At 41.9% G+C, this 25,622-nt stretch overlaps 1 protein-coding gene across 3 annotated transcripts in view; it reads right to left on the bottom strand.

Annotated features, from left to right (window-relative positions):
• Positions 1-25,622, bottom strand: part of bmpr2b (bone morphogenetic protein receptor, type II b (serine/threonine kinase)) — a 307,325-nt gene that overhangs the window by 26,076 nt on the left and 255,627 nt on the right. The window lies entirely within an intron of this gene.

Genomic DNA, 25,622 nt, shown 5'->3' with positions numbered 1-25,622 from the left:
CAGCCCCTTACATTTCTGTAACAATATTTTACCCTCAGAAATAAAAATGTGCTTTGTTAGCCCACTGATTTCTTCAAAGAACTTTGTAATGTAGGCAAAGATGTACCAAAACAGAAATCAATATGTAGTTATGTCAGTTGAGAGATGAATGTTGGTTAGGGCACTAGAAGAACTCACTGACCATTTCAGCTGTGCTCAGGATTATTGCTGCAATATATAAAACTCCAGCCTCACTGAAGCTATGCAGTGATAAATTGGTTTATTATTGTTACATGTACTAAGATAGTTAAAAACTTATCTTGTATATCATCCAAACAGATCAGTTCATACAATAGTGCATTGAAGTAGTACATGGTAAAAACAATAATAGGATGCAGAATGAAGAGGTTTGTCATGGCTAGAATCAACTCCTGCTTCAGCAAGGACCTGGACCCACTGCAATTTGCCCATCACCACAATAGGTCTAAGGCAGACACGGTCTCAATGGTTCTCCACATGGACCTGGACAATACAAATACCTAGGTCAGGATGCTGTTCGTTGACTATAGTTCAGTGTTTAACACCATCATTCCTACAGTCCTGATGGAAAAGTTACAGTACCTGGGCCTCTGTATCTCCTCTGCAACTGGATCCTCAAGGACATACAGGAGTGAGATATGCCAGCTAGTTGAGTGGCGTCACAGCAACAACCTTGCACTCAATGTTAGTAAGACCAAAGAGATGATCATGGACTTCACAAAGGGTAAAACTAGGGAATACGAACCAATCCTCATAGAGGGATGAGAAGTGGAGAGAGTGAGCAATTTCAGTGCCTGGGTGTCAATAGCTCTGAGGATCTAATCTGGTCCCAACATATCAATGCAGCTATAAAGAAGGCAAGACCGCGGCTTTATTTCATTAGGAGTTTGAGGAGATTTGGTTTGTTACCTAAGACACTCAGAAACTTCCACAGATGTACCATGGCTACGTCATCATCTGGTATGGGGGTGGTGAACTACCGCACAGGATAGAAAGAAGCTATAGAGGGCTGTAAAATTAGTCAGCTCCATCATGGGTACTAGCCTACTTGTATTCAAGACACCTTCAAGGAATAGTGCCTCAGAAAGGCGGCATCCATCATTAATGACCCCTATCATCCAGGACATGCCCTCTTCTCATTATTACCATCAGAAAGGAGGTACAGAAGCCTGAAGGCACACACTCAGCGATTCAGGAACAGCTTCTTCCCTTCTGCCATCCGATTTCTAAATGAACACTAAACCATGAACACTACCACACTACTTTTTTATATTTCTGTTTTTGCACTACTTACTTTAACTATTTAATATACATATATACTCACTGTAATTCACTTTTTTCTTCATTTATCATGTATTGCATTGTACTGCTGCCGCAAAGTTAGCAAAAAATCATGACATATACCAGTGATATTAAACCTGATTCAGATTCTGATGAGGAGCTACAGAGAAAATGCAGTGGACGTAGACAATAAGGTACATCAAAATGAGGCAGATTTTGAGGTCAAATGTCTGACCTTATAGTACTAGGGGAACATTCTTATAATGGTGGGACAGAAGCTGTCCTTGAGCCTGGGGCTAAATGCTTTCAAGCCTTTTTATCTTCTGCCTGGTGGGAGCAAGGAGAAGAGAATGCCCTGTGTGGTTGGGGTCTTTGATTACACTGACTGCTTCAGTGAGGCAGCAAGAATTGTAGAAAGAGTCCATGGAGGGGAGGCTAATTTCCATATGCTGAGCTGTGCCCACAACTTGTGGTTACGGGGACAGCAATTGCCACATCAAGCCATGGTACAACAGATAGGATGCTTTCTATGGTCATTGAAAAAAAATTGGTGAAGGTAAAAGAGGACATGCCAAATTTTCTTAGCCTCCTAAGGTTTTACATTAACAATCACTGACAGCCATGAGCTGATGAAAGTAATCCAGAGCAATCCTGCACTGAGGGAGTGAGTTGTGTTATTAATGTCTCATTCAAAGTATGGTATTCTGACAACGGTGTATATCAAATTACCCATAAAGGCCAGCAGGTCAGGTGACATATCAAATCACCTATAAAGGCCAGCAGTCTGTGTTATGGGAAAACCAAGGTGCAACTTAAGCTGGAAATGGAATTCTGACCACAACCCATTTAATTTATTTGATGTCCAGACAAATTTTGTTTGTCTCAGGCAGGATTTCCTGGTCTCTGCTTGAACAGAAAGGCAGTACTCAACTGTGATCAAATGCAGAGACTGCAGCCAGAAGAACCTTTGCTAGTTTAAGTTCCGAATATTTGTAAGAAAAACAGGCTGAGGAATTGTTCCCTAATTAGGCTGCTTAAGCTTTAAATATTATTCCTTACCATCATTTAGTAGCCCACCCTTACTTTGATTTTAATGTCATTATGTTAGCAACAATGGACAAGAAAGCACTGTGGTCACTTCCATTCTAAGTTGTAAAAGTGCAAGAATTATTAATAGATCATGATACATTCCCTTTGATTAGTCTGTGCATTTGAGACCAAACACCAGCGAAGGAGGCAGAATATGGTGATCCAAGGTAAACTTTCATTTTATTATTCTGCCACTACATTTGGAGAAAAGGATCCAGCATACATTCAGGTGCAAGAATGCAGAATGAAGTCCCCAGTTGAGTGAGCTCTCGTTCAATGTTTCAAAGGTCTGTCTGCATTGTTTCATACTGTTATGTGACTCTCCTTTCACTGTTTGACATTGGTATATCATGTCTGGATGAAGAATTTCATATGACAAAGTACACATTGCTGTAGTCCATGAACATTAGGTTTATAGGGACCCATTAAAGGACCACGCATTTGTTCCTTTAGAAAAAGCAGTTAAAGAACAGATTACAATTGAAACAGAAAGTGCTGGAAAATATCAATAGGTCAAGCAGCATCTTTGGAAAGAAAAACAATATTTCAGACCTGCAATACTTCATTAAACAAAAGACGTCTGGTTTGGAGGGCAACAGTGGTGTTGGTTCCATGTTTTTGCAGACATCCCACCCTGCAAAAACTCATTTCAGGGAGGTAGCACCATCGATTTGCAGGAGACTCCCGGAACTTCCAGGAGAGGTGGGATGCCTGCAATAGAGTAGCTCCTTAGCAGCTAGCCAGCTAGTTTAAATAATGTTCGCTATGCTAATGAACGAATGACACCTGTTAAACTCACCTCAACATGTCTTTTACAGTCTTAACCCACCATGGGCAACAGAAAAGTCACTGTTGCAAACAGTGCAGCGAGCAACACTGTCATTGTTTTTGACCCCTATTAGGCAGGGGTACACTTTAGTGTAGTCTGGGGTGACGTATGTTTTATATTTTTTTTGGAACACTCTGCCACTCTGACTTTTTCTGGAACTCTCTCGCTCTTGCTCTTGCTCTCGCTCTCTCACTCGTGGTCACTCTCACTTGCACTTGCTTTCTTGCTCTCGCTCTCTCTCTCTCTCTCTCTCACTCTCGCGCTCTCTCTTGTGGTCGCTCTCGCTCTCACGCTTGCTTTCTCGCTCTCTCTCTCACTGTCTCTCGCTCTCACTCACGCTCACTCTCTCACGCTTGCTTTCTTGCTCTTGCGCTCGCTCTCTTGCTCTCTCTCTCACACTCGCTCTCAAAAAAATCAATTTCTGGGACATTGTATATAATTTGCATCAGGGAGCAATTATTACTATGTGGAAGATTCCCGGAACTTCCTGGAGAGATGGGATGTCTGCTTTTGACGCCCTTGTCCTTCTGCCTGACAGAGGTCATGGTTTAGTAGGTGCTGTCTGGGTGTATTGTAGATGATATAAACTGCTGCCCTGATTGGAGGATGGGGTGAGGTGGGGGGGGGGGGGGGGGAGGAGAAGAGAGAAGGTACACATGCTCCATTCATTCCCACCCAGCAGAAGATACCTGTAGCCCTGGAGTAGACAACAGATTTATCTCTATCTGTCCTTCCAGTCTCCCAAATACCCAGGGAAATACCCCACAATCCCAAACAGACACCCAATAGCCCTGCAGCAGCAGGCAAATCCATCCCATAGACACCATCAAAAAGCCACTAATTCCTTCCAAAAATATCACCTCTGCCTATAGCTCCAACCACACTGGCCAACTCCAGATTACTTGACTCACCTCATACTCACCTGTGAAACTCTGCCATATAATTAGGAAAGTTTAACTTCTTTCAAAAATCATTTAAAAATTAATTGGAAAAATTTTGTAAAGTTGAAAATCTGTAAGTCAACTTGTTTCTATGTATAAGCATCCATACGTAGGGCTTTTGCAATCTGGAGGGCCTACATGTGAGCAAAAGGTCGAGCTGGGTGACCACAGTCACAATATGGACTGTTTACCATGTGCCACTTGTTCAACAAGTCGCCACATCTTCCCTAACCTACTCTCTAGCAGCTGAGAGAAGTCCTGGCTTCTCTGTCGAGTTTTAAGCCTGGAACCTCCGTGATGTCAGTTACCAGTCAAGAGTTCTGCCACTGAGAGGTAGGGGTGACTTTAGTTTGTAGGATTTATAGTGCAGTTGTGCAATTTATAGATCAGTGCATCCGGGTGTTTTTAAAGCTCTTTATTAGCAGAAATAAAGGAGAGAATCATCATTTGAAAAAGGCCTTCAAATCTATCAAGGCAACTGCACTCTGTATAATGAGCTCTTAAACACCAGGTTTTCTGGAATCACCCATACTGAATGGATACTCATAATTAAGACTGACCATTCTGTGTACCAACTCTTCCAGGAGAATGCCATTAAATCAATATGGTACTTTCAAGAATGCGCTTATTTTGTGTACGTCCTCAGTACTCAACTGCAAAATGGTAGAAACAGATTTGATTCCAATGTTTGCTTTGAAAGCCTGTCACTATATTACTTCAGCTCCACAAAATGCCACATACAGTACTACACACAAATCTTAGGCACATTATATATACGATGGGGTGATTGATAAGTTTGTGGCCTAAGGTAGAAGGAGCCAATTTTAGAAAACCTAGCACATTTATTTTTCAATATAGTCCCCTCCTACATTTACACACTTAGTCCAGCGGTCATGGAGCATACGAATCTTGGACCTCCAGAAAGTGTCCACAGCAGGGGTGATTGATAAGTTCATGGCCTAAGGTAGAACGAGATGAGTTATACAGCTCTTGTTACGTGCACTTGCAGTTCAACTCTGAGCAGAAAGTTTGAAGTTAATAACTCAAAGAGTTGACCTGCATGTGCATGTAACTAGAGCTGTATAACTCATCTCCTTCTACCTTAGGCCAAGATCATGTGATTGTGTGTGTGTGTGTGTGTGTGTGTGTGTGTGTGTGTGTGTGTGTATACATATATAGTGGCTAAGATCTTTGCACAGTCCGGCACTTGTCAATGTGGAGTGGACAGCGAGTTTGTAAATCTGGTAGAAGCAAAGGGTGTTGGGAATGGCAAGGATGGAGTGCCACAGGAGGGGTGTGAGAGGTGGCAGAGAAGGAATGCCAGGGGTGCGGGTGGTGCAGGAGCAGACATACCCAGCCCTAAGACACCAGGCAAGGTCATTTGATTCCAAACAATTGGTTTATTGATCATTACAAAATGTCTCTCTGATGCTTCCTGCTCTCTCCCCTCTCCCTTATCCTTCTCCCAACCATGATTCCCCTCTCCCTGTCCCCTTCCTACTCTCCGTCCACAACAGAGACCCATATAAGAATCAGGTTTATCACCACTCACATATGTCATGAAATTTGTTTTTTTTTGTGGCAGCAGTACAGTGTAATACATAAAATTACTACAGTACTGTGTAAAAGTCTTAGGCACTGTAGCTATATATATATATATATATATATATATATATAAAATCTATATCTATATGTACCTAAGACTCAGTCTATCTAAGGTAACAGGAACATATAATGCTTTTTATTATCCCATAGAGTCCCAAAGCATTTTACAGTAAGCATTTTTAAAAATATAGTCACTGCTGTAATGTAGGAAGCTTTGCAGCCATTTACACACAGCACATTCCCAAACCAACGATTGGATTAATGTTTTATATAGAGGTCAGAATAAAAATATTGACCAGAACACAGAAATCAGATGTTGAGGTTCTCTGCTCAGTCTAAGAAAGACAATAAACCTGAATGTTCTCTGAGAACTGTAATGTTAAAGTGAACAAGATATTAAACAAATGATTCATTTGTCACCCCTAGTAAAGTGTTTGAAAGAGCACCCACATGTTCCTCTGATGACCTGGCTAATACTTGACTCTCAATAAATTATTCTCTTCTTTCTTCATCTCATAGTTGCTGCGTACAATTGGCTGTTCTGCCAGCTGCATAGCACTCATGAGACTTAAGATTAGATCATTATAGGTGTTCCTTTGAGACATTTCAAATAAATACAATGATAAGTTGGGGAAGGGCATGTCTTCCTTTTTTATCCTCCACAGCATTGAGGACATTGTCAATTGATGATGTCTCTAAAAGGTGGCATCAATCATTAAGGATCCCCATCACCCATGACTTGCCCTCTTCTTATTACTAGCATCAGAGAGGAGATACAGAAACCTGAAGAACCACATTCAAAGTTTTAGGAACTTTGGCGGTGGAGCGAAGTGATGATGGTGCTAAACAGTGCCTCATTCGCTTGCATCTTCAGAAACAGCTCTATCTTTATCTTTGATATCTCTTTTTTTTAAATTCCTTTTCAAGGTTCTTTTGAAGACCCCGACCTGGAGTTACACTCTGACTTCGGTTCTTTACAGGAATGGGACCACTCTCAGGGCCTCACGATCAGCCGCTTTTTGATATCCCAAGGAAGCGGCCTAGAAAACTAGCGCGCCTTCAAGGTGCCGGATTATCGTGACTCTGGAGACCGGCGGATTCAAGGTCGGTGCCCCTTACTGAGGCGTCGCGAGAGAACATAGAACATTGGGAGCAGCGGGCCGTGGGCTGCGCGTCCAGAGACCTGAGCCTCGGGGCTGACTCTGTGCGCAGACCTCAAAAAAAGTGACGCAACAGACTCTTAACATCATAAATCAGCAAGTTGTTTGTTATGTCTCCCCTCTCACTATGAAACGGGGACACCTCTTTTCCCTTATTAGGGAGAGAGAGACTCTGTGATATGTCGAATTATCGGGTCATCGAGTAGTCTTTGGTGTAATGCAACTCTGTGTCTTTATTATGCTTTGCTGCACACTTGAGTGCTTAGTGAGGGGTGCCGATGCTTTTTTGCTGGTGAGGACGAGGAGCTCATTGTCTTACTGCTGCTTGTGTGTGGGAGGGGAGAGCTGGGGGGGGGTGCTCTTAAGGCTCTAACATTTAACTGTCATTCATTCTTTGGGGCACTCCTCTGTTAGAAACATAGAAAACCTACACCACAAAGCTGTGCCGAACCTTAGAAATCACCTAGGGTTACCCATAGTCCTCTATTTTTCTAAGCTCCATGTACTATCCAAGAGTCTCTTAAAAGACCCTATTGTATCCGCCTCCACCACCGTTGCCAGCAGCCCATTCCACGCACTCACTACTCTCTGCATAAAAAACTTACCCCTAACGTCTCCTCTGTACCTACTTCCGAGCACCTTAAAACGGTGCCCTCTCATTTAGCCATTTCAGCCCTGGGAAAAAGCCTCTGACTAGCCACTCAATCAATGCCTCTCACCATCTTATACACCTCTATCAGGTCACCTCTCATTCTCCATTACTCCAAGAAGAAAACGTCAAGTTCACTCAACCTATGCTCATGAGGCATTCTCCCCAATCCAGGCAACATCCTTGTAAATCTCCTTTGCACCCTTTCTATAGTTTCCACATCCTTCCTGTAAGTAAGGTGACCAGAACTGAGCACAATACTCCAAGTGGGATCTGACCAGGGTCCTATATAGCTGCAACATTACCTTCTCGGCTCTTGAACTCAATCCCACGGTTGATGAAGGCCAATACATCGTACGCCTTCTGAACCACACAGTCAATCTGAGCAGCAGCTTTGAGTGTCCTATGGACTCTGACCCCAAGATCCCTCTGATCCTCCATATTGCCAAGAGTTCTACCATTAATACTATATTATACCATCATATTTGACCTACCAAAATGAACCACCTCACACTTATCTGGGTTGAACTCTATCTGTCACTTCTCAGCCCAGTTTTGCATTCTCTTGATGTCCCGCTGTAACCCCTGACAGCCCTCCACACTATCCACAACACCCCCAATCTTTGTGTCATCCAGCAAATTTATTAATCCATCCCTCCACTTCCTCATCCAGGTCACTTATAAAAATCACACACAGAAGGGGTCCCAGAACAGATCCCTGAGGCACACCACTGGTCACCAACCTCCATGCAGAATCTGACCCGACTACAACCACACGTTGTCTTCTGTGCGCAAGCCAATTCTGGATGCACAAAGCAAGGTCCCCTTGGATCCCATGCCTCCTTACTTTCTCAATAAGCCTTGGATGGGGTACCTTATCAAATGCCTTGCTAAAATCTATATACACTATATCTACTGCTCTACCTTCATCAATGTGCTTAGCCACATCCTCAAAAAATTCAATCAGGTTTGTAAGGCACGGCCTGCCTTTGACAAAGCCATGTTGACTATTTCTAATGATATTATGCCTCTCCAAATGTTCATAAATTCTGCCTCTCAGGATCTTCTACATCAATTTACCAATCACTGAAGTAAGACTCACTGGTCTATAATTTCCTGAGCTATCTCTACTCCCTTTCTTGAATAAAAGAACAAGATCTGCAACCTCTTCCGTCCCCATTGATGATGCAAAGATCATTGCCAGAGGGTCAGCAATCTCCTCCCTCGCCTCCCACAGTAGCCTAGAGGATATCTCGTCCAGTCTCGGTGACTGGTCCAACTTGATGCTTTCCAAAAGCTCCAGCACACCCTCTTTCTTAATTTTTATATGCTCAAGCTTTTCAGTCCACTGTAAGTCTTCCCTACAATTGCCAAGGTCCTTTTCCGTAGTGAATACTGAATCAAAGTATTCATTAAGTACCTCCTCTACTTCCATACACACTTTTCCACTGTCACACTTGATTGGTCCTATTCTCTCACATCTTATCCTCTTACTTTTCACATACTTTATACTTTATACGTTATTGTCGCCAAACAATTGATACTAGAACGTACAATCATCACAGCAATATTTGGTTCTGCACTTCCCGCTCCCTGGATTACAAATATTAAATATTAAAAATATTTAAAATAGTCAAAATTAGTAAATATTGAAAAATTAAATTACAAATTATAAATAGAAAATAGAAAAATGGAAAATAAGGTAGTGCAAAAAAAAACCAAGAGGCAGGTCCAGATATTTGGAGGGTATGGCCCAGATCCGGGTCAGGATCCGTTCAGCAGTCTTATCACAGTTGGAAAGAAGCTGTTCCCAAATCTGGCCATACGAGTCTTCAAGCTCCTGAGCCTTCTCCCAGAGGGAAGAGGATCGAAAAGTGTGTTGGCTGGGTGGGTCGTGTCCTTGATTATCCTGGCAGCACTGCTCTGACAGCTTGCAGTGTAAAGTGAGTCCAAGGACGGAAGATTTGTTTGTGTGATGTGCTGCGCCGTGTTCACTAACTTCTGCAGCTTCTTTCGGTCTTGGACAAGACAACTTCCATACCAGGTTGTGATGCACCCTAGAAGAATGCTTTCTACGGTACATCCATAAAAATTAGTGAGGGTTTTAGCGGACAGCCAAACTTCTTTAGTTTTCTACGGAAGTAAAGGCACTGGTGGGCCTTCTTGGCAGTGAACTCTGCTTGGTTGGACCAAGTCAGGTCATTTGTGATATTGACCTCAAGGAACTTAAAGCTTTTGACCTGTTCCACTCGCGCACCACCGATGTAAATTGGGTCGTGCGGTCCACTACTCCTTCTGAAGTCAACACGGATTCCTTCGTCTTGCTGATGTTGAGGGATAGGTTATTGTCTTCGCACCATGCCACCAGGTTCTTAATTTCCTCTCTGTACTCAAACTCATCATTACCTGAGATATGGCCTACAATTGTGTCATCAGCAAACTTACATATTGAGTTTGATGGAAACTTGGCTACACAATCATGGGTGTACAGTGAGTAACAGCTTGTCCCCTACTTTTACAGCCTGGGTCCTGTCTGTGAGGAAGTTGAAGATCCAGCTGCAGATCTGAGTGCTAAGGCCCAGGTTCCGGAGCTTAGGAATCAGTTTATTTGGAATGATGGTATTAAAGGCAGAGCTGTAGAATGCCTTGTTTTTTGAAGCTTTCATAAGCTTTTCTTTTCTTCTTGATTAGATTTTCAACAACCTTTGTGCACCATGGTTCCTGTACCCTACCATCCTTTCCGTCTCATTGGAATGTACCTATGCATAACGCCACACAAATATCCCCTGAACATTTCCTACATTTCTGCCGTACATTTCGCTGAGAACATCTGCTCCTAATTTATGCTTCCAAGTTCCTGCCTGATAGCTTCATAATTCCCCTTACTCCAATTAAACGTTTTCCTAACTTGTCTGTTCCTATTCCTCTCCAATGCTATGGTAAAGGAGATAGAATTGTGATCACTATCTCCAAAATGCTCTCCCACTGAAAGACCTGACACCTGACCAGGTTCATTTCCCAATACCAGATCAAGTCTAGCCTCTCCTACTGTAGGCTTATCTACATATTGTGTCAGAAAACCTTCCTGAACAGACATAACAAACTCCACCCCATCTAAACCCCTTCCTCTAGGGAGATGCCAATCAATATTGGGGAAAATTAAAATCTCCCATCACAACAATCCTGTTATTATTGCACTGTTGCAGAATCTGTCTCCCTATCTACTCCTCCACGTCCCTGTTACTATTGGGTGGTCTATAAAAACCACCCAGTCGAGTTATCGATCCCTTCCTGTTTCTAACTTCAACCCACAGAGACTCAGTAGACAATCCCTCCATGACTTCCTCCTTTTCTGTAGCCGTGACACTATCTCTGATCAACAGTGCCACGACCCCACCTCTTTTGCCTCCCTCCCTGTTGTTTCTGATACATCCAAAGCCTGGCACTCTTAGTAGCCAATCCTGCCCCTGAGCCATTCAAATCTCTGTAATGACCACAACATCATAGGTCCAAGTACTGATCCACTCTCAAAGCTCAACTGCTTTGTTCATGATACTCCTTGCATTAAAATAGACACATCTCAAACCATCGGTCTGAGCGTATCCCTTCTCTATCACCTGCCTATCCTTCCTCTCACACTGCCTACAAGCTTTCCCTATTTGTGAGCCAACCACCTCTTCCTCCATCTTTTCAATTTGGTTCCCACCCACCATCAATTCTAGTTTAAACACTCCCCAATAGTCTTAGCAAACCTCCCTACCCAGATATTGGTCCCTCTCAGATTCAAGTGCAACCCATCCTTATTGTACAGGTCACACCTGCCCAAACGAGGTCCCAATGATCCAGAAATCTGAAACCCTGCCCCTTGCTCCAATCCCTCAGCCATGCATTTATCCTGCACCTCACCTCTATTTCTATGCTCACTGTCGCGTGGCACAGGCAGTAATCCCAAGATTACTACCCTTGTGGTCCTGCTTTTCAGCTTCTTTCCTAACGCCCTGTAGTCTGTTTTCAGGATCTCCTCCCTTTTCCCACCTATGTCATTAGTACCAACATGTACCACGACCTCTGGCTGTTCATTTTCCCACTTCAGGATATCATGGACGCGATTGGAAACATCCCGGACCCTGGCACCTGGGAGGCAAACTACCATCCGTGTTTCTTTCCTATGTCCACAGAATCACCTGTCTGACTCCCTAACACTACAGTCCCCTATCACTGCTGCCATCTTCTTCCTTTTCCTACCCTTCTGAGCCACAGGGCTAGACTCTACGCCAGTGACACAGCCACTGTTGCTTCTCCCAGGTACTCCTCCAACAGTACTCAAACAGGAGTACTTATTGGTAAGAGGGACAGCCACAGGGATAACCTCTAGTATCTGACTCTTCCCCTACCCTCTCCTGACTGTTATCCACTTACCTGTCTCCCGAGGCCCCAGTGTGACGACTTGCCTACAGCTCCTATCTATCACCTCCTCACTTTCCCTGACCAGACGAAGGTTGTCAAGCTGCACCTTCAGTTCCCTAACCCGGTCCCTAAGGAGCTGCATCTCGATGCACCTGGTGCAGATGTGGCCGTCCGGGAGGCTGGCAGTCTCCCGAACATCCCACATCCGACACCCAGTACAGAACACCAGCCTTGCAGACATACTTCCTGTTTCTATTTGTCACAAGTAACTTACCTCGCCTTGACCCGTTATCACCTAATCCCTGTTGAGCTAAAGCCCTCCTACTATGACTCCCTCTGCTCCGTTGCCCGCTCTATAAAGCTGTCTTCTTTTTAAATTCTTCCTGCTGGTCTAACTCACTAACGTCCACATGCCTGTGCAGTCGTGCCTCGATCAAACCGCTGTTTTGGATGCTTGCGAAGTAAAGGAATTTTAAGATGCGTATTGTATACATTTCTCTGACATTAAATGTACCTATTGAAACCTATTTACTTCCACCATCAGATTTCTGATTGGATAGTGAGCTCATCCATGAATGCTACCTCACTTTTTTATGCTTTCTTTTTGCACTGCCTATTTAATTTTTATACCTATATTTTAATTGTCATTTATAGTTTTATGTCTTGCACAGTACTACTGCTGCAAAACAACAAATTTCACAACAGCTTCAGTGATATTAAACCTGATTCAAATTCTTATTATCCATTGGGCAGCTTCTGCTGCATAGTAAGGAAACATATTTTATATATGAATGATTTTTTTTGCTTAAGTCTGTGAGGCTGGTTAAATAGTCAGCTTCACAAATGTTTGCATGAAATCATTTATTTCGTTGAGCCTTGAACTGCAGCTCTACTCTGGATTTCAGAACAAACTGAGGAAGACTTATTTAAATCCTTCTTTTCCTCAGACTTCTAAAAGTGCTCTCTTTCTTTCTAAAGTTGACAATATTCACTCTCTAGAGAAAGCCATGAAATCTAGATTATTCTTCATCTACTCAGATCTCAGAGGCCACATGCTATGAGACTGGTTTGAAATTGGTAACATTTACAAAACTCCACCACCAGGCACTAATTGATATTGCAGACCAATTATTCCTTCTCTTCCATAGTTCTATATATGGCAACAATGTGGACCGAGATAACGCTTCTCAGTTCCAGTGGAAACTATTAGCTTTCCTGACCTCAGTGGCCTATGACCAATGTTCCCTCTAACTTTTAGTAGTCAGTGTGCACAAGAATCTTACTTTGCGCAAATTTTTTTCCTGTGACAAAAGTATGTGCACACTGAATGCACGCATTGCAGTTTATGTAGGTTTACAAAATATTTGACATAAAACTGCACAGAATAACAACAAAATAACATACATATTTAAGTCACTCCGTTATTTTTTCTCTCTCCTGTCTTTGGCATTTACCCATTCTTTGTAAACTCTACCTAGACTAATAGAACTTCCATCCAATTGATAGCTTTTGATTCTCATTAACATATCCAAATGACATTCACCTAAACGGTTTCTCAGCTTGTTTTTGAGTTGATTCATTAGGCTAAAACCTCGCTCACAGTCTGCACTAGATGCAAGGAAGGTTCCCCTAATGTCCATCAAACTGTGCAAGGTTGTAAAACTGTTCATTTTGAAGTACAAATGCCACCATTTGAGCAAAGTTTGAAATCAGTTTGGATTTAATTTTTTCTTGCACAGAAAGTTTGAAATCATTAAACTGTCTAACTATTACAGTATTTTCAGCTAGAAAATCATGATATTTTAGACATAAGGTATTAACTTGTTCATCGCCAAATGTGAAGTCACAACCTACAATTGTGGAGAAATGAAAAGCTGACCATTCTTGTACCTCATCTTAAGGAAACCTTTCTTCTAAATGAACACAAAGACTATTTATAAAAGTCAACAGCGAACTTGTATGTACTATGACATTTTCTTCACGTTGTTGGTTTAGCAAAACTTTAACTTCGTCACTCCACGAAACATTGTCTCCCAGATACTGCTTTCTTATCTTGTTAACTTTACCTCGCGCAAAATGAAGTGAATTAATCGGTGTCAGGCCACTCTTTAGCAGAATCTTGCCAGTTCATCAAAGACACCACTGTAAAGCTACTTTGTATGTGATACTTATCAATTTCTTGTGACAGTATTTAGCACAGGGTCATTTGACTGATCTTTTTCAATAAAAACTTAGTAAGCTATCTACAGGAATTGAAACAGATCTTTGTAAGCTTTACGATATGAACACTGTCCGCCAAAGATGTCTGCTGCTGTGATGCAGCTGTACAAACTGGAAAAGGAAAGGCGAGGTGACGTAAATTAGTGACGTGCATTGTGGTATTTGAAAAACCGACTAATTAGTTAACAGAAACATTTAGCTAAAAGATTATTTTAAATAAGTATAATTATTAATTACTACATTATTTTAGGTAACTAACCTTTTGTGCGCACATTAATTTCCTTTGTGCGCTGGTTGAAAAACGTGTGTGTGCGCGCACACGCGCACAACTTAGAGGGAACATAGCCTATGACCCATGCAAGTCAATATTCTCAAACGTCTACAGATGCATAGTTGAGAGCATTTTAATGTGCTGCATTACTGTGTGGTACGGAAACTGCATTGCTGTGAACAGCAGCACTCTACAATGGGTAGTTAAAACTACCCAATGCTTCACCGACACCAGCAACAACATGAAGGATCCCTGCTCATGGACTGTTTGCCCCACTCTCATCAGGGAAGAGGCTACACAGCATCCACGCCAAGACCAGTAGACTCAAAAATAGTTACTTATCCCAAGTCGTTAGGCTAATCCACACCTCCATCCATTCACTTACTACTACTACTTTATCATTTCCTGTCAGAGTCACCTCATGTACAGATACTCTTGTAGTAAATGTCTAAGTAAATAAGTTACTCTTATGTATTTATATTTATTATGCTTTTAATTTCCTTTATGCATATTGTGTTTTTACGCTGAACCCTGAGTAATAATCATTTTGTTCTCCTTTGCACTTGAATACTGAAGAATGACAATAAACTACCTTGAATCTCTGTGATTACGCACTGTAATGCGCAGGTTCTAAAGGCAGTAAAAGTCAGTTGCAATTCAAAGTTCAAAGTACAAAATATATTTTATTATCAAAATACGTATAAATTATACAACCTTGGAGATTCATCTGCTTACAGGCAGCCACAAAACAAGAAACCCAAAAGAACTTAATTTTAAAAACCCAATGCACAGAGAGAGAAAAAAGCAAATCAAATCAAATCATGCAAAAATAAGCCAAGTATCATCATTCAGAGCAAAATCGTATCCATACACCCGAAGCTGGGATCAGCCAGAGTTGGCCCATAGTCTCAGTCTCAGCCCATCATACAGAGGCAAGTCACTGTGAAGCTCGCATACACTAAGCCTGGAGCAGCCAGGGCACAACACAGCCTCAGCGCCGAGGACAGTGGAATAAAACGTTGCAGAACAGAACCAGCTCAACCTTTGCCTCCAGTCCCAACACTTTTACCTTTTCAATCCATCTGGCCTGGCACCAGGTCAACCCTGAACTTGAGCCCTGGCCTCACCTGGCTTCCGACCCATACTCGACCTTTCCAAATCGGCGCAGTGCATAGATGGATCAAACCTCAGCCCCGGTTTAGGTGGGAGGGCTCCAAAACAGCTCCACTTCAGCTTTTCTCCACTCTCCTCACTCCAACTATATCTCTGATTCCAACCCCAACTCCACTTTCTCCTGGAACATGCCTTGACTCGCTCCAGCTCTGTCTTGCACCTGCACGCCTCGAACCTTGGATCAGCCTCACCTTGGCTTGTCTCTTCGTCATTATGGTGACCGTTTGCCACATTTTCCATGTAAGAAGTGTTATTCTCGAGTATTTAGTTCAAATGTCTTGCTTTGAAAACTGCCAGTAAGTTGTCGCTCATGTTCAGAAGCACCATCTTAAACCGGAAGACACCGGTTCATCCGACATCCTCTTCTACCATTTGACCCAACACAGTCCAGACACAATTCTATTCATCTGAACAGTGCTGTCCATAAACTAAGTGAAGGTAAGTGGTTTGCGATATAAACATCAAAAGTGCTTAGATTTTAAAATGATTTTAAGATGGGGTCTATAGATTTAAAAACTATTTTTAAAGGTCTCAGATATTATAAAAGTACACTTTAGAATGTATTGAAAAGACCTTTGACAGCATTAAAGCAGGGTCTTAAGGTCAGCCATATTAAACCAAATCATGACCGGTGGGCTACTATGTTCTGTGACATTTCTGGCAGCAATGCTTTCAGAGGACTATGAAAAATTAGTTCGTGACCATGTGAGGTTATGGACAAGCACAATGTAAGTGCCAGGTGATCAAGAACATAAATCCTGACCCATATGAGATGACAGAGTAATTTTCCCATCTGTTATACTCCGATCACAGTACTGTAACTAGATGAATTTTATGTATGTAATTTATATTTCATAACTTGGTTCTTTCACTTCAGCTTATGGGAGAAATCTTATCAGATGAAACTAGTGTGGTTCAAGAGTTCTTTTTGTTGTAACTAGTGTTGATTCTTTTTAAACTAACTTGGCGTACTGCTTGCCTTAGAGGACTATTTAAACAGACTTTTAAACACACAGATTTTGTTTATTCTGTAAGACTGCTTTTCTATAGCTCCTCCCATATTCTACTCACTAGCCAGATTCTAGCCGTTGTTTTCAGTAGAAGTTACTGGATGGTGATTTAGTTTTACCATTCCTACAGTCCAAAGGAGTTGCAGACGGAGCAAGATTGAAGTGAATGCACATGAAATAGATTCTTTAACATATTCTGTTGGTAAAAGAAATGTTTTCCCCTCCTTTAAATCGAGTTAGCTAGATGGCTATGGAGAAAGGTACAGTCATCGTGTCATACAGCTTAGAAGCAGGCCCTTCAGCCTAACAAGTCTGCAGTAACGATCTGTTGTGGTAGTTAATAGGGTTTGTCATTAATAGGCTATGTCAATCAGTTAGCTGTTCCCACATGGGAGGAGTTTGCAATTGTGGTCTCTGCACTCTCTCTCAATATCAAACACAATTTGGTGACATAAGTGGTTGTTCGTTGATGAACTCACACTACACACCAAAGAAGATCCCCAACAAGAAAGAATTTACAATAAGACTGTTTTTGTTTGGATATATCTATGAATAATATCCAAAGTCTTATCAACCTGGGCTGTCTATGCTAGTTTGCTAAGTGAGCCGAGACCTGGCCAGGATTGTAAGGCAACATCTTCAGGCTACACCCAAAAGTGGATACATTGTAATAATCTGTGGGCCACCAGCCTGGGGAAGTGCACAGAGACACAGACTCAGCAGAGAAGTCAGTCAAACTCTCAGGAAGAGAGAGAAAGAACAAGACTTTGTAGTCCAAATAAATAAAATATTAAACAAACAGGAAAATGACACAAATACCTGCAGTACCTACCTCTACTTACCTAATAAAGCTCTCCGAGACATTTGATTTCTCTAAACCAGTGGACTTTGAGAGATGGCTCAGGTACTTTGAGAGATTTAGGGTTGCAAGCAATCTCATAGAACATAGAATAGTACAGCACAGTACAGGCCCTTCGGCCCACAATGTCGTGCCGACCCTCAAACCCTGCCTCCCATATAACCCCCCACCTTAAATTCCTCCATATACCTGTCTAGTAGTCTCTTAAACTTCACAAGTGTATCTGCCTCCACCACTGACTCAGGCAGTGCATTCCACGCACCAACCACTCTCTGAGTAAAAAATCTTCCTCTAATATCCCCCTTGAACATCCCACCCCTTACCTTAAAGCCATGTCCTCTTGTATTGAGCAGTGGTGCCCTGGAGAAGAGGCACTGGCTATCCACTCTATCTATTCCTCTTAATATCTTGTACACTTCTATCATGTCTCCTCTCATCCTCCTTCTCTCTAAAGAGTAAAGCCCTAGCTCCCTTAATCTCTGATCATAATCCATACTCTCTAAACCAGGCAGCATCCTGGTAAATCTCCTCTGTACCCTTTCCAATGCTTCCACATCCTTCCTATAGTGAGGCGACCAGAACTGGACACAGTACTCCAAGTGTGGCCTAACCAGAGTTTTATAGAGCTGCATCATTACCTCACGACTCTATCCCTCGACTTATGAAAGCTAACACCCCATAAGCTTTCTTAACTACCCTATCTACCTGTGAGGCAACTTTTAGGGATCTGTGGACATGTACCCCCAAATCCCTCTTATCCTCCACACTACCAAGTATCCTGCCATTTACTTTGTACTCTGCTTTGGAGTTTGTCCTTCCAAAGCGTACCACCTCACATTTCTCTGGGTTGAACTCCATCTGCCACTTCCGCATTCTATCAATGTCTCTCTGCAATCTTTGATAACCCTCTACACTATCTACAACACCACCAACCTTTGTGTCGTCCGCAAATTTGCCAATCCACCCTTCTACCCCCACGTCCAAGTCGTTAAGAAAAGTCATGAAAAGTAGAGGTCCCAGAACCGATCTTTGTGGGACACCATTAGTCACAACCCTCCAGTCCGAATGTACTCCCTCCACCATGGCCCTCTGCCTTCTACAGGCAAGCCAATTCTGAATCCACCTGGCCAAACTTCCCTGGATCCCATGCCTTCTGACTTTCTGAATAAGCCTACCGTGTGGAACCTTGACAATGAGGACATAAAGATCCTAGCCTTCACTCAGATTCTATCTCACTCAGCCTTCAGAGGAACATCAAGTAAGCACACTGATATACTGCATGGATGACAAAACAGATGACATTATGAATGGATTAAGACTGACAAATGCGAAATGTGATAAATCAGAGGAAACAAGGTACAGTCAGAAAGTCTACAGAAAGAGGTGACAGTAGAGCTCAGCTCAAACAGAGAAGCGAAACAAAAAGCAGGTAAAATGCCCAACTGCAGGAGATGTGACAAGTCTCCAATCCACGTCAAAGAATTCTGTCCAGCAAAAGAAGTGAAGTGCCACCAATGCAGTAGAGTGGGCCATTATAAAAGCCAGTGCCACTCAAAAACAGTTCTTCAAGAGGTCAAAGAAGACCATGATTCAGACGAAGAGAGAACTTTCCTTGGGGCTCTAGGTTCAAATAGACAATGCTGGTGTACCACAGTTCAGTTTCAAAATGAAGTAGTGACGTTTAAAATGGTCATAGCCATCCCTGAATGTCTGCTCACAAAGTTGGTGAACAAAACAGGCATTACGCTAAACCCAACATAGAAAGTACTCATGGGGCCAGGGAAACATATGCTCAGTGTGAAAGGAATGTTTTCTACTTCCATCTGTAAACATGAGAAAGAGTTAAAAGAGGATGCCAATGCTACTCAGAACCTCTTCTCAACACTACTGGTATGACATGCCATCGAGAAGCTGAACCTCATTGCAAGGTTGGATTCATTGAACAATGTTCAATGGCAGGAAAAGTACCAGTGTTGTTCACAGGCCTGGGGGTACTGAAAGAAGAGTACCTTACCCATCTGAGGCCAGGAGCGACACCAAGTCAAAGTTGAACTTGAGAGAACGGAGGCGCTTGACATCACAAGTACAGTAAAAATGGACCTACTGACTGGTGTGCAAGCACTGTTCCTGTTCCCAAGCCAGATGGCACAGTGAGAATCTATGTTGATCTAACAAATTGAATAATGCAGTGAGGTGGGAGAATTTTATTCTGCCCTCTGTTGAGTACACATTGGGTATGCTGGGTGGAGCAAAGTTCTTCACCAAACTAGATGAAAAGTCAAGGTTCTAGTAGATTCATTTAGTCCCTGAGTCATAGAAGCTCACAACCTTTATCACACCATATGGATGCAATGCCTTCAGGAAAATCCCTTTTGACATCTCATCAACCCTGAACTCTTTCAGGAGAAAAACTTGAATGACTTACTTCCACGTCTGCAAAGATTCAGAATGAGGCTTATGTGATACTGTTATGACATTGAACATGTCCCCAGCAAATCTTTCACAACACCTGACACTCTGTTGAGGATGGCATGCAAAAGAGAGTGGACGGAAGCTGACTCTGCCCTCATGGAAGATACCCACATCTACTTAGCTCAGGTACGTGAAAGCTTTCCTGCATCACATAGTAAACTGGATGAAATTCACACTGAGTTGAAAGAGGACCAAATCTGCAGCAAGTTATTGCAATACTGTGAGCATGGATAGCTAGCTGTTCCAAAGGAGCTAATGAACTCAGACCTTACTGGCTTGAAAGAGACACACTCACAATTATTGATGGTTTGCTCCTAAACAACTCCAGACTCACTATTCCTGCTTCTGTGCACGTGAAAATAATCAATCAAATCCACCAAGGACATCAAGGCATCAAAAAAATGTCACCCAAGAAAAAGACAATCCGTGTGGTGGCCTGGTCTGAGCACACAGCTGGGAGATTATGTAAAACAATATGAAGCAAGCAGAAAACTGCACAAAAATCATACTGAACCTCTCTGTCCCACAACATTTCCAGACTTTCCATGGCAAACTGCAGGCACAGACATTTTTGAGCTGAAGAGAGACAAGCATCTTCTCACTGTGGATTATTACTCACAGAATGATGAGATGTCCAAGCTGTCCTCTACATCCTTAGCAGCAATTATACAGCACCTGAAAACTGTATTCGCATGCCATGGAATACCAGAGACACTTGTGTCAGACAACGGTCCACAACTCAGCTGCTCAGAAATTACATCCCTTGCTGTTCTGCCATCATCCCTGCCAGTGCTCTTTTCCAATCAATTTTGGCCAACTCTTTTCTCAAGCCTCTGTAATTCCCTTTATTCTACTGTAATACTGATTCTTCTGACTTTAGCTTTGGCTTCTCAAAATTCAGGGTGAATTCGGTCATATTACGATCAATTGCCCCTAACGGTTCTTTTACCTTAAGCTCTCTAATAAATTCTGGTTCATTGCACAACACCCAATCCAGAATAGCTGATCCTCTAGTGGGCTCAACCACGAACTGTTCTAAAAAGCCATCTCATAGGCATTCTAGAAATCCCCCCTCCTGTAATCCAGCTCCATTCTGATTTTCCCAAGGTACCTGCATATTGAAGATCCCATAACTATTGTAACATTGCCCTTTTGGCATGCATTTTCTATCTCTCATTGTAATTTGTAGGTCACATCCTTACTAATGTTTGGGGGTCTGTTTATGTTTATTTGAGGAGCACAAGTTGCATGTAATGGGTAAAGTGAGCTGAATTGTTCAATTTCGGTGACTAATTTCAATGCAGTTCTATAAACAAGAAGTACACACTTACTGTTCCTTTTTTTCAAGAAGGGGCAATGTTGTGGTTGTTAATAGGGTTATTCCTATGTAAATCACTTAACCACTCCCACAAGGGAGGATTTCCACATACTGAACAAGCAGCATTATCAAGAAAGTTCAGTTGAATATTCTGCAAGCTGCTGCTGTGCTAGTGTGTGCTCTGCACCCTCCCTCATAACAAAGCACAACACCATCAAACACCCAATTAAACTAATCCGACATCAATCCCATTTTATTCTGTCCATCAACTTCCCTGACCTGGAGTTACATGCTGACTTTGGTTCTTTGCAGGAATGGAACCCGTTCTCGGGGTTTCAGGACTGGCCGATGTTCAGCACGCCAAGGGTTAGGCCTGAGAGGCGGCCTAGTGTTCAGAAGCCTAAGATCTCGGGGCTCTGGAGACAGGCAGATCAAGGGTCGGTGTCACAGAAGGAGACTCGTGTGTCACTGTGGAGGCCGGAAAATCTTTCGCTATGTGTCCAAAGACCCGAGATCTTTGTGGTCTTTGGGAACGGAGCTTGTAAAAAAAAAGTGAAAGAAACGGACTTTTAACATCATAAACCTGCAGGTTGTTGTTATGTCTCCCACTAGCTGTGAAAATGGGGGACACCTCCCTCTCCCTTATTAGGGAGAGAGAGAACCTGTGGGTTGCTGAATGTCGGATGAATTGCAATAGTCTTTGGGGTAACTGCAAGGTCTGTGTCTTTGCTATCACTTAGCTCATGCTTGTGCTCGGTAGCGGGTGACGTCTTATTTTGCCGGTGGGGGGACGGGGGATTGTTGCTCGCCGCCGCTTATGGCGGTGGGGAGAGCTGGGGGGATACTTCGGGGTTCTCACGTTGAACTGTCGTTCATTCTCTGGGGCACTTTCTGTTTTCCTCGATGTTTTGCGGAAAAAAAGCATTTCAGGATGTATATCGTATACATCTCTCTGACATTAAATTGAATCTTTGAACCTTTGAGTCTACCACTCACCTAGCCTAGGGTCAATTAAAATACCAATGCCCAGTCTTTGGAACTTGGATAAAACCAGAGCACCCAGAGGAAACTCACATGGCACAGGGAAAATGAGCAAACTCCACATTTGGCACTAGAGGTCAAGACTGAAGCTATGAGACAGCAGCTCCACCAGCTGCATCAAAGTGATACTCCAATTACATAAAATTTAAAATGAAGGTTACTTTCTAGCAGGAATCCATGGATAGAAGTTGGGATTAGATGAACTCTGATGACTTTTCTTCTACCTTAACGCAGCTTACTGACAATAAAGCAAGATCTTAATGCTGGTCTTCTGCAGATACCCAGTGTTAGCATGAAACATAGCAAAAACCACCTCAAATGTGTTTTTTACCATTACAGTTTAAGATTGTAAATTTATTTTTTAAAAATCTGGGTATCAAGAGCTTGTGTCAGGAAAAGCAACTATCAAACTGTGTGGGGCCACAGTAGCATAGCAGCTAGCGAGGCGCTAATACAGCTCGAGGACTTGGAGTTCGGAGTTCAATTCCGGTGTCTTCTATAAGCAAGTTTGTATGTTCCTTCCCTTATGCGTATGGCTGTCCTCCCACTGACCAAACATGTAATGGTTAGCATGTTAATTCGTCATTGTAAATTGTCCTGTGCTCAGATTAGATCAGCGGGTTACTAGGCAGTGCGGCTCAGAGGGCTGTATCTCTAAATGAACTTCAAAAAAATAGAAGTAAATTGATTCCATGGTATTCTTCAGAGAAGGCTACCTACAATCACCCAGTTTCCTCTATATGTAAAATAAATACTGTGGTAAAATGTTAAGAGGTTGGGCATTCTTTCACAAGCAACTTATCTATACACACACCAAACAACCTCTCGTATCTGCAAAGCACAAACTCGGAGATGAATGTCACTGCATTTGCCAAGTGTAGTGGATTTCTACTGATAGTCAAGGACTAAAACTTGGTGGACTGTTTGCCTTAGCGGACTACTTGAACAGAGTATTGAGTGCACAAAATTTGTTTACTCTGTAGGAGACTGTTTTCTTACACTCCTCCCCATAGTCAACTCACATGGAGCAAGCCATATCATTCTGCAGCAAAAGTCACAACTGTCCTGGAATCTGGGCAGAGTTTTATAACCACCTAACTAGATTACTAGAAACAAAAATAAAGGGTCAATCTAGTGCAGATGCATATACTCAACCTCCAAAAGAGACTGGGAACTTGAGGAGCAGGTGTGTAGAGAAATTACTCATAGCTGTCAAGAGTAATAGGATTGCATTAATGGGAGATTTTAATTTACCCAGTATTGACTGGTTGACCCAGAATGTAAAGGACCTCGACAAGAATTAGTGAAATATGTCCAGGAAGGTTTCCTGAGTCAATACATAAAGGGCCCACTCAGGCAGGTGCCATATTGGACATACTCTTAGGGAGTGAGGCAGGACAAATAAATGAAGTAGCAGTCAGGGAGCGCTTTGACACTAGTTTCTATTATTTTTTAAATAGTGATGGAAAAGGATACAACAGGCTCAGGTCCTAAACTACAGCAGGGCCAGTGTTAGGAAAATTAAGTAGGATCCAGATGGAGTGAGCCTGTTTGAAGAGTCGGAAACAAATGGCAAATTGAAGGCTTTTAAAGTGTGATATCGAGGGTCCAGGAGCAGCATGTTCCTATTAGGGTAAAGGGTAAACCTGGCAGATTTAGGGAATCTTGACTGAGGAAAGATATTGAAACTCTGGTCAAGAAATTGAAGAAGCATACATTATAAAAAGATTAAAAATACTTTAGAGAGAAATCAGGGAGACAAAGAGAGGATAAGAAATGGATCTGGCAGGTAAGGTTAAGAAAAATCCCAAGAGATTCTATAGCTATATTAAGAGTAAAGGAGTGGCGAGGGAGACAGTAGGTCCCTTTAGAGATCATCAGGGCTGCCAAGATCTTGAGCCACAGGTGATGGGTGGGAATTTTAATGAATATATCTCCTCAGTGTTTACTGAGGATAAATTCTTTTTTTTTAATTTTATTTTTATTTGGATAAGGAATTCACAAATATCATGTACTTCTTTCACACATATAACCTTTTCCATTTTTTTATATGTATAAAACTACAATTATTTATACATTCTTAAGTACACATTGAGATGATATAAAAGGAAAATAAACATTTAAATAGATAATTATGTACTGTGGTAAATCTAACCTATTAGGCTAAGTAATGGAATTAGTTGTTAAGAAAAATGGTAATAATAGTTTCCATATAACCCTTCTGGACCATTTCCACTGATCCAAAATGTTGTATATAAGCCTATGTATCAACCATTGTAGGTGTTTATATCCTAATTTGTTCGTGCTTGCTCCTACCCGCAGACATAATTATCCAATCCCTATGTACTTATTTACTTAATTTTTTTATCCCTTTCCCAAATCTTTCCCTTTACTTGTGTTAGTTCTCTATTTTCCAAAAGAAAACAAAAAAAACAAACATTTAGACTAGGGGTGCTTACGATAGCAATATTACTGTGTTGATGAGAGGAGCAGTATAAATCATTAGGAGAGTCATCTAAAGTCTGCTCGCATTGGGGTTATATATTCAATCCATTTATTCCAGATTTGATAAAATTTTTCTTTTTGAGTTCTCAGGGAGTAAGTCAACTTTTCCATTTTAAATATTTCCAAGATAATTTCGTACCAATCTTCTAATGTAGGTGGTATTGGATTTAGCCATTTTCTAGTGATTGATTTCTTACTTGCCGCTAAGAGGGCCCGCAGCAACTTTATATCTTCCTTCTGTTCAAGAAACAATACATGCCCCAAATAGAGCGTCTCAAAGTTCAGAGGTATCTGGGACCTAAGTACCTTAACTAATGTTCTATGAATACCTTCCCAAAATAGACTTAATTTAGGGCAATCCCAAAAAATATGAAAATGATTTGTCTCCTTGGAGCCGCACCTTCTCCAACACATCACATTTGTATCTTTATATTTTTCTTGATATGGGGTCTTGAAGTATCTTATAATGTTTTTCCAACAATGTTCTCTCCAAGTCAAAGAATTAGTCGAGAACCATTGAAAGCTGCAGATTTTCTCCCAAGCCTCCTCTGAAAGTACCAACCCCGCTTCTTTCTCCCACTTCTTTTTAATATACAGTGTATTTACATTTTTAGCATGGGAGAGTGCATTATATAATCGAGAAACTGATTTACTAGGTATTGAACTGCAAGCCAAATTCAGAATCTTGAAAAATTCTAATTCTACTGTTGATAGGTCTGTATATCTACAACTCTGGTTAACATAGTTTCGTACTTGAAGGTACCTAAAAAAGTC

The sequence above is a fragment of the Mobula birostris genome, chromosome 6 (genome assembly GCF_030028105.1).
Source record: "Mobula birostris isolate sMobBir1 chromosome 6, sMobBir1.hap1, whole genome shotgun sequence".
Taxonomy (NCBI): Eukaryota; Metazoa; Chordata; class Chondrichthyes; order Myliobatiformes; family Myliobatidae; genus Mobula; species Mobula birostris.
The sequence above is the reverse complement of the archived record's forward strand: the minus strand, read 5'-3'. Positions and strand labels throughout refer to the sequence as shown.